Raw genomic sequence first — 9,172 nt, 5'->3', positions numbered from 1 at the left:
CTCACTACAAGCCCAGTATCTCTGGACTGTCGTCCACAGGGACTTACCTGTGCACCCGAGATTTTTGGCAGCCAGCTAAAAAGAGACCTCGCTCCATTCCTGGCTAGTCATCCCTCATGCAACATAGTCCAGTATGTGATGATCTGCTTTTTAAGCACTGAAACAGAAGCAGCCTGTAAGGAACAGACTATAGAGCTCCTTAACTACCTTGGGGCACAGGGGTATAAGGTTTCAAAGGAAAAAAGCCCAATTGGTAAGCAGCAGGTTACCTTTTCTCGGGTATCATCTGTACCAAGGACACCGTATTTGGGCAAGGAAAGAATTCAGGTTATACTTGACAGCCCTCAACCCCGGAATCCCCGTGAATTAAGGGCCTTCCTGGGACTGACTGGCTTTTGTCGACTCTGGATCCCTGACTACGGAGGAAAGGCTAAGCCATTGTATGAATCCCTCACTAAGGAGGGTCTGCTTTACTGGGCATGGACCAGGGAAATGGAAAAAGCATTTCGAGAGCTTAAAAAGGCCTTGGTTCAGCCTCCCGCTCTAGCCCTTCCAGATCCCCGGAAACCATTCACCTTATACGTTCATGAGAGAGGAGGGGTGGCAGCTGGAGTCCTATGCCAGAAGGCAGGACCAACCTGGCAACCCATTGGATATTACTCAAAAGTATGGACCCAGTTGCCAAGGGGTGGCCTGCCTGTTTACGGGCCGTAGCGGCTACCGCCCTCCTCGTTCAGGAGGCTGAGAAACTGACCCTAGGCGGAGACACTGAGGTTGTGGTCCCCCACGGGGTGCCTCAAATACTGGAACAGGTGCGGGGGAAAAGCATCTAAATCCCAGTCGACATACTAGGTACGAGGTGGGGCTTTTGCTGGCCCCTAATTTAACCTTTAAGGACGGTTAGTTCTCTTAACCCAGCTACCCTGCTGCCTGATCCCCAGGCTCCCCGCAAGACCAGCCCCATCCACGACTGTGTGGAGGTGTTGCAACAGAAACTAAACCCCGCCCTGACCTTTCGGATTTGCCCTGGCCCAACCCCGATCTCGAAGGGTATGTTGACGGGTCTAGCTATGTGGTCAATGGCAAGCGGTTTACTGGAGCGGCAGTAGTGATTAAGGATAGAGGAGTACACAAGTTTAAACTTAGCCCTAATCTGTCTGCTCAAGCAGCAGAGCTGGTGGCTCTATATAGAGGCTCTCCGATTGGGAACCGGGAAACTCTTAATCTGTATACTGACAGTCGTTATGCTTATATGGTGGTGGTACATGCTCACGGGACCCTGTGGAGAGAAAGGGGATTCATTACAGCTTCGGGCCAAAAGATTGCACACGGGAGCCTCATTAAAGCGCTTCTTGAGGCCCTGATGCTTCCCCTCCGAGTTGCCGTGATACATGTGTGCGCGCCCATGGAAAGGCCCCTGAGGCTGAGCAGCGTAGATATAATCAGCTGGCTGACCAGGCTGCAAAGGAGGCCGCCCAAGACGGGGCCTCTTGGCTTCTGGTGGTTCAAGATACAGAGGCAAGGACCCCTCCTCCCCAGTATACAAATGAGGAAGTCTGCCACGCGCAGGCTGCAGGAGCCAGGCAGGTTTCCTCTGGGTGGTGGAAATTACCTGGGGGGAGATCTTTGTTCCTCGACCAGTGCTTCAGGAAATTCTCCGGCTGTTACATAAAGACGGACATATGGGGTCGGGAGCAATGGTTGATTTGGCCGCCGATCTCTTAAGGACTGGGCATGCACATGGAAGCCCAACGAATTGTTAGTAATTGCCCGGTCTGTCAGCAAACAAACCAAAAGGGGTGCGCCCTCCTGCCCCAATGGGAGGACGGCCCTGGGCTGCCTTTCCGTTTCAGAGATGGCAAGTTGATTTCGCCGAGGTGCCCCCTTGCAGGGGCTATAAATACCTACTTGTGTTTGTTGATCAGCTCACCGGATGGGTAGAATGCTACCCTACCCGGCACTGTCAGGCCCGCGCTGTCACTAAGGGCTTTGTTACATGAGATACTTCCTCGTTTCCATCTCCCCGAGGTAATTGAGTCTGATCAGGGAAGCCACTTTACCTCAAAGGTGGTTCAACAGGTTCCCAGGCCCTGGGTATACAGTGGAAATTGCATACACCCTGGAGGCCACAAAGCTCGGGTCAGGTAGAGAGAATGAATAGGACTCTCAAAGATACTCTTACTAAAATATGTGCAGAATCTAACTTGAAGTGGCTTGATGCTTTATGCTTTACCACTCGCCCTCACCCGCATTCGAAGGGCCCCACGTAAGGGTCTCAAACTTTCACCCTTTGAACTGGTCTTTGGGTTCCCTCCCCGAATACTCGTCCCGGGGTACCGGGGGATGTGAACTGGGAAATGGGAAAGGACTCCTTGTGAAGCAGGTATCTGGGTTGCAATCTGTCTTGTTACAGCTGCATCGATACGCGGCGCCTTTCCAGGCCCTTCCCTTGGATCAGCCTGTACACCCGTTCCAGATCGGTGACCAAGTCCTTGTCAAGAAGTGGAAGCGTGACCCCCTCACCCCACGGTGGGACGGCCCGCACACTGTCTCGCTCATCAGCCAGACTGCAGTTAAAATCCTTGGAGCGACAAGTGACGCACCATACACGGGTAAACGGTTTTTAGACCCTAACCAGGTGATCAAGTCAACAGAAGAGGACACCAGCCCTCTGTCCGCCCCGGCACCGGAGGCCCGGGTGGCACAGGCGAAGACTCCACCTGGGAGTATCAAGGACTGGACGGACTAAAAGGACTGTTTAAAAGAAGGAAATAATGAAGCTATCCATAATATTTCTGCTTATGTACCCCTACTACTGCTATGGTTGGGAAAATAGGTTTTTACAATTAGGGGAACAGTGGCAAGTTCCTTTATCTTAGTAAGTGTTGGGTATGTGGAGGTCAGGGATTTAACCGAGTGCCCCTGGGTAGCCCAACCAGTGCAACCCAAATGGTGGTTAGTAACTTAAGTATAGTACACGATGGAACGGGAATATGGACCGAGGATAGTAGTCCCTGGCGACTCTATTCTTCCGGAATAGGCACCTTTTGCCTTAACCGGACAAGACGGGAGGAGTACATTTAGGGGAAAGCAAATGTGGTGATTGGACTCTATTCCCTAGGGTATTTGATTGCTCAATTTATCAGCACCATATGGTCCTCGATTATTTGCTGGCAGAGGAAGGAGGAGTTTGTGCAAAATTAAATGAGTCCAATTGCTGCTTACAAATAGATGATAATATAATGGAAAAGGTGGTAAAACAGCTAACAAAGGAATGAGAAAGTTAGCCCACGTCCCGGTCCAAACATGGGGCGGGTGGAACACAGACTGGTTTACCTCCTGGTTACCACAAATAGGTTGGCTACGAAGGGGTTTCCTCTTTGCTATATTTTTCATTGCAACCCTATTAACCCTAGCTTGCTTTGCTCCCTGTTTAGTGGCACTATTTAAACGTATGGCTAATCAAATTGTGTATCAACGAATGATGGCGCTGTATCAGCCAATAAAAACTGAGGACTGGGGGGTTTTGAAGCTCTCGAAACGCTTTTAAGGGGGATTGTTAGAGCAAAAGGAATTTGTTAACTCCTTGCTTATGGCAGTCCTCTGCTTATCATCCCAGTATCATCCCAGTTAATCTTTGCACGTATGTAACTCTTCTTAGATGCACGTAGGCAAAATACCTAGGAGAAAGATGCTAAACAGATCCAATACTTATCTGTAAAAGGAATTCAAGAAATGTATGGAACTAATAAAGGTTCTGCACGTAGAAATGTTTGTAACCTAGTATATAAAGGCTGTTCTGAGCCAGTAAGGTGTGTCTTCTTCCTTTGGCACTAGCCAAGAAAGAAGCACCCGCTCAGCTGACGAGAATAAAAGCTTGGTACCCGTCTTCCTGTCTTCCGTGCCTCCTTGGGGTAATTGACTAGCTCCAGGGGAAACGAGCCTATTTGGCTAACACCACTGAATTCAGAGACTGCTGTGGCTGAGTGTGCTGTTCCTAGGATGGCTTGGGTGAGCACACTGCTGGTTCTGGTAGCCTGTTGGGCAGGTAAATATAACTGCATGCTTGATCTCAGAAGCTAGGTCAGGAAGTGTGCCCAGTGCAGGGCACACCCACATTTACAGACACTTTGGTGACCTGTGGTTCTGTGTTGTTTCAGGTTCCAGCTACCAGTTCACTTTGACTCAGCCACTCACTATGTCAGTGACTCCAGGAGAAAGTGTCCAACTCGCATGTGTTCTGAGCAGTGGAGACAGCATCAGCGGTAGCTACATACGCTGGTAGCAGCAGAAGCAAGATACCTGCTGTATTACAAGGATGACTCTACCCAGGGTAAAGGCTCTGGTGCCCCTGACAGGTTCACTGCCTCTAAAGACACTTCCAGGAACACTTGCTTTTTAACAATCAGCAGGGCTCAGGCAGAGGATGATGCTGATTACTATTGCACAGACTGGGATGGCTCAGCTAACCAGTACACAGTGATACAGCCGCATGGAGAAGAGGAACAAAAACCTCTCCCTCCTATAGTGACACAGCGCCTGGAGCCCACCTGCGTGTCTCTTGTTCCTATAAGATGGCCCAGTGGATTGGCTCCTGGCTAAGTGTGATCTCCAATTGCTGTCAGTCCTCGTTGCCTTTCTAAGCTACGGGCTTTTCTGGCTGAAGAACTCACCTGTATTCTGACACAACATCACTGCCCTGATGTATAGACTGAGTAAAAGGCAGTAAGGATTGCCTTACTGAATCAAACCAGGGCAGTAAGGATCACAGCTTCAAAGATACCAACCAGAACCATTCTACAGTCAGCATTATGCTGTGATATTGGACCAGCCAAAGCTGGTTTTTGAAGAGCTCTTCTGGCTAATGGCTGGTACAGTTATTACCCTCCGAGCTCCGGATTGTAGTTCTGCTGAGTTGCAGCCTAGAAGGGACCATTGTGATCATCCAGTCTGACCTGTGTGAGACGGGCCATAGAACTTCACCCAGTAATTCCTGCCTCATGCCCAGAAACATGTGGTTGAACTCACCCATTTCTTTTAGAAAGACCCCCAGGCTTCATGTTCCACAGCCCGTTGTAATCTACTCCAGTGCTTAATTACTGTGCATGTCATTTCCAGTTTGAAGTTTTCTAACTGCAGCTCCCAGGCATTGGATCTTGTTCTGCCTTGTTCTGCTAGTTTAAAAGCCCTGAGTATCTGCTCTTCCGATGTGATCAAGTCACCTCTTAACCTTCTTTTTGACAAGCTAAATAGTGAGAGATAAAGTAACTCAGCCTATGATTAGTGTTTTCCAGACCTTGAAACATTCACATAGCTCTTCCTTCTCCTACAGCACACTCACAGCCGCTAGCGCTGATGCTCCTGTTTGCATGGAGCTGTCCTCCTGCAAATAGAGAGACTGAGCCTATGTCTCAGGTGCTGAGGGCTCCCAGCTCCCACTGACTTCCACCAGAGCTGCATGTGCTCAGCACTTCCCAGGATCGGGCCCGTGGGTGCCCAAGCTCCATATACAGCACGTTTGTAAAGCAAAGCCAGTACGGACAAGGGGACCTAGAGCTGCTGCCATTGGAGTCTTTTGCCCAGGTGCAACTTCTCTCCAGCTGAGCCGCAAAGTTCTAACTTGGTCTTTGTTCCTTTGAAACAATGCCAAGGCTGGGAGGCCAGTGGGCTCTGCTGCTTTTTTCTTATGCCTGTTTGTAAAGATCATTTAATGCTTCGCGTTTGATTTTCAGAATAATCCCCAATATCATTAAAACATTCCTTTTACAAAGCCGTCCTTCCCGAGCAACCCTACGATAACACACCAGTGTGAGCAGTAAGGGATTGGATTTCCAGTTTTCCCTTTAATTGCCCGCAGGGCATGTGGTTTCTAGGCTCATGGAGCTTGGGTGGGTGGGATGCTATGGTGCATGATCAAGGGGATCATTGCTGTGGATTTGCCCTGATGTGCTTGAGCCTTACAGTGTGGGATCGTCTAATGGGGACCCACCCGTACAAGGGCTCACACTTTCCAAACCAGTGAAATGACACTGCCCAAGTCCTTCTCAGTAGAAAGCAGGTCTCTGCAGAGTGCCGGGCCTCTGAGCTGTGACGGAAGCAATAACAGGAAGCGTGTCTGTGGCCTGGTCTATACTATGAGTTTAGGTCAAATTTATCAGCGTTAAATTGAATTAACCCTGCACCCATCCACACAAAGAAGCCATTTACTTAGAAATAAAAGGCTCTTAAAATCGATTTCTGTACTCGTCCCTGACGAGGGGAGTAGTGCTGAAATTGACATTGCCATTTTGAATTAAGGTTAGTGTGACCGCAATTCGACGGTATTGTCCTCTGGGAGCTATCCCACAGTGCACCATTGTGACTGCTCTGGACAGCAATCTGAACTCGGATGCACTGGCCAGGTAGACAGGAAAAGCCCCACAAACTTTTGAATTTCATTTCCTGTTTTCCCAGCGTGGAGAGCTGATCAGCACAGGTGAACATGCAGAGCTCATCAGCACAGGTAACCATGCAGTCCGAGAATCGAAAAAGAGCTTCAGCGTGGACCGTACGGGAGGTATTTGATCTGATCGCTATATGGGGAGAGGATTCCGTGCTAGCAGAACTACATTCCAAAAATGCCAAAACATTTGAAAAAATCTCCAAGGGCATGATGGAGAGAGGACACAATAGGGACTCATATCAGTGCCGCATGAAAGTTAAGGAGCTCAGAGAAGCCTATCAAAAAACAAAGGAGCCAAACGGTTGTTCTGGGTCAGAGCCGCAGACATGCCGCTTCTACACTGAGCTGCATGCAATTCTAGGGGGATCCGTCACCACTACCCCACCCCTGACCGTGGATTCCGAGGAGGGGGTAATCTAAGCCATGCCTGAGGGTTCTGTGGACGGGAAAGATAAGGAGAAGGAAGACGACGAGCTTATGGAGAGCACACAGCTCTCCGTTCTCCCCAACAGCCAGGATCTTTTTCTCAGCCTGACTGAAGTCCCCTCCCAATCCTCCCAAGGAATTATCCCAGAAAATGAGGCCATGGAAAGGACCTTGGTGAGTGTACCTTTGTAAATATAAAACATTGTTTAAAAGCGTTTTTTAATGATTAATTTGCCCTGAGGACTTGGGATGCATTCGCTACCAGTACAGCTATTGGAAAAGTCTGTTAAAGTGTCTGGGGATGGAGCGGAAATCCTCCAGGGACATCTCCATGAAGCTCTCCTTGAGGTACTCCAAAAGCCTTTCCAGAAGGTTTCTGGGCAGGGCAGCCTTATTCTGTCCTCCATGGTAGGATACTTGACCATGCCATGCATGTGGCAAGTAATCTGGCATCATTGCATGAGAAAGCATGGCAGTGTACGGTCCTGGTGTTTGCTGGCATTCAAGCAACATCCGTTCTTTATCTCACTGTGTTATCCTCAGGAGAGTGATATAGTTCATGATAATCTAATTGAAATATGGAAATATAATTAAGCGGTACAGAGGGGGCCATTTCTACTGGGCTGTTTGCCTGTGGCTGAAAAGAAATCCTTCCCTGCAGTTAGCCAAGTGGGGGGTGGTGGGGTCATTGGCACTGAGCTTTTCATATTTGGCTAGCAGGGATCTTCCCTGATACCAGCCACGCGGTGGGGGAAGGGGTAAAGAGATCATTCCAGAGAATTGGATGGAGGGGAATTAGTTTGGTTTCTGCTGCTGCACGTTAACACGAAAGACGCAGCACTCAACAGGCTTTGCTTGGTATGTGGGAAAGGAGGGCGCTGCTTTTATGAAGGCTGCAGAAGCTGAAAGACAATGGCTTACCATGGCCACATGCAAGCTGAATTCTGTTGCCCAGACCTGCGTCTGTGATCTCTAACACCAAAGCCGCAGGCTCTCAATATTAAGATGCAAAATGCGGCCTTGTACCGAAATCACATGTGCTATGTAATGTGAATAGCGTTGTTCACCGTGAAAGAGTATACTCATTGTTCTGTAAAATGTATCTTTTTAAATACTTTTCTCCCTTTTTTCCCTTCCTCCCACAGCTGCAAATTTTTCAAGCCTCCCTCCTCCATCCCAAAGGCTATCCCAGATAAGGCGGTGAAAAAATAGGATGCGAGACGAAATGTTCTCGGAAATCATGAAATCGACCCGCAATGAAAGAGCTCATCTGAATGAGTGGAAGGACATGGTATCAAAGTACAGGAAAGATGCCAGGGAACATGAGGCCATGAGGGATGCTCGAGATGAGAAGTGGCACGCTGCAACGCTAGGGCTGCTGCGTGATCAAGCTGACATGCTCCGGCATCTGGTGGAGCTTCAGGAACTCCAGCAGGATCATAGAGTGCTGCTGCAGCCCCTGTATAACCGCCCTCACCCCTCACCATGTTCCATAGCCTCCTCACCCAGATGTGTAAGAATGTGTGTGGGGAGGGGGGTGGCTCCGTGCATCCGCCTGCTTCACCCCAGTGGACAGCCCAAGCAAAAGGCTGTCATTATTTTGAACTTTTTTAGTGGCCTTTTCCTTCCCTTCTATCCTCCTCCCAAACCCCACCCAGGCTACCTTGTCAGTTCTCTGCCTATGTTTATAATCAATTTATAAAGAATACATGATTTTTAAACGATAGTGACTTTATTTCCTTTGAACGCAAGCTGTGATTGAAGGGGGGAGGGTGGTCTGCTTACAGGGAATGAGTCAATCAAGGGGGTGGGTTTTCAACAAACAGAACTTTCACATCGTAGTCTGGCCAGTCATGAAACTGGTTTTCAAAGCTTCTGTGATGGGCAGCGCTTCCTAGTGCACTCTTCTAATCGCCCTGGTGTCTGGCTGCGCGTAATGAGCGGCCAGGTGATTTGCTTCAGCCTCCCACCCCGCCATAAACTTCTCCCCCTTACTCTCACAGAACATAACATGAGAACATAAGAACGTCCGTACCGGGTCAGACCAAAGGTCCATCTAGTCTGGTATCCTGTCTACCGACAGTGGCCAATGCCAGGTGCCCCAGAGGGAGTGAACCTAACAGGTAATGATCAAGTGATCTCTTTCCTGTCATCCATCTCGATCCTCTGACAAACAGAGGGTAGGAACACACCTTCTTTACCCATCCTGGCTAATAGCCATTTATGCACTTAACCTCCATGAATTTATCCAGTTCCCTTTTAAATGCTGTTATAGTCCTAGCCTTCACAACCCCCTCAGGTAAG

At 49.1% G+C, this 9,172-nt stretch overlaps 1 pseudogene; it reads left to right on the top strand.

The window, feature by feature from the left end:
* Positions 1–6,315: 6,315 nt before the first annotated feature.
* On the top strand, positions 6,316–8,385 carry LOC142045841 (uncharacterized; annotated as a pseudogene).
* The last annotated feature ends 787 nt before the right edge of the window (positions 8,386–9,172 follow it).

The sequence above is a fragment of the Chelonoidis abingdonii genome, chromosome 22, assembly GCF_003597395.2.
Source record: "Chelonoidis abingdonii isolate Lonesome George chromosome 22, CheloAbing_2.0, whole genome shotgun sequence".
Classification (NCBI taxonomy): domain Eukaryota; kingdom Metazoa; phylum Chordata; order Testudines; family Testudinidae; genus Chelonoidis; species Chelonoidis abingdonii.
Note: the sequence above shows the minus strand (reverse complement) of the source record. Positions and strands in the feature narration are given on the sequence as shown.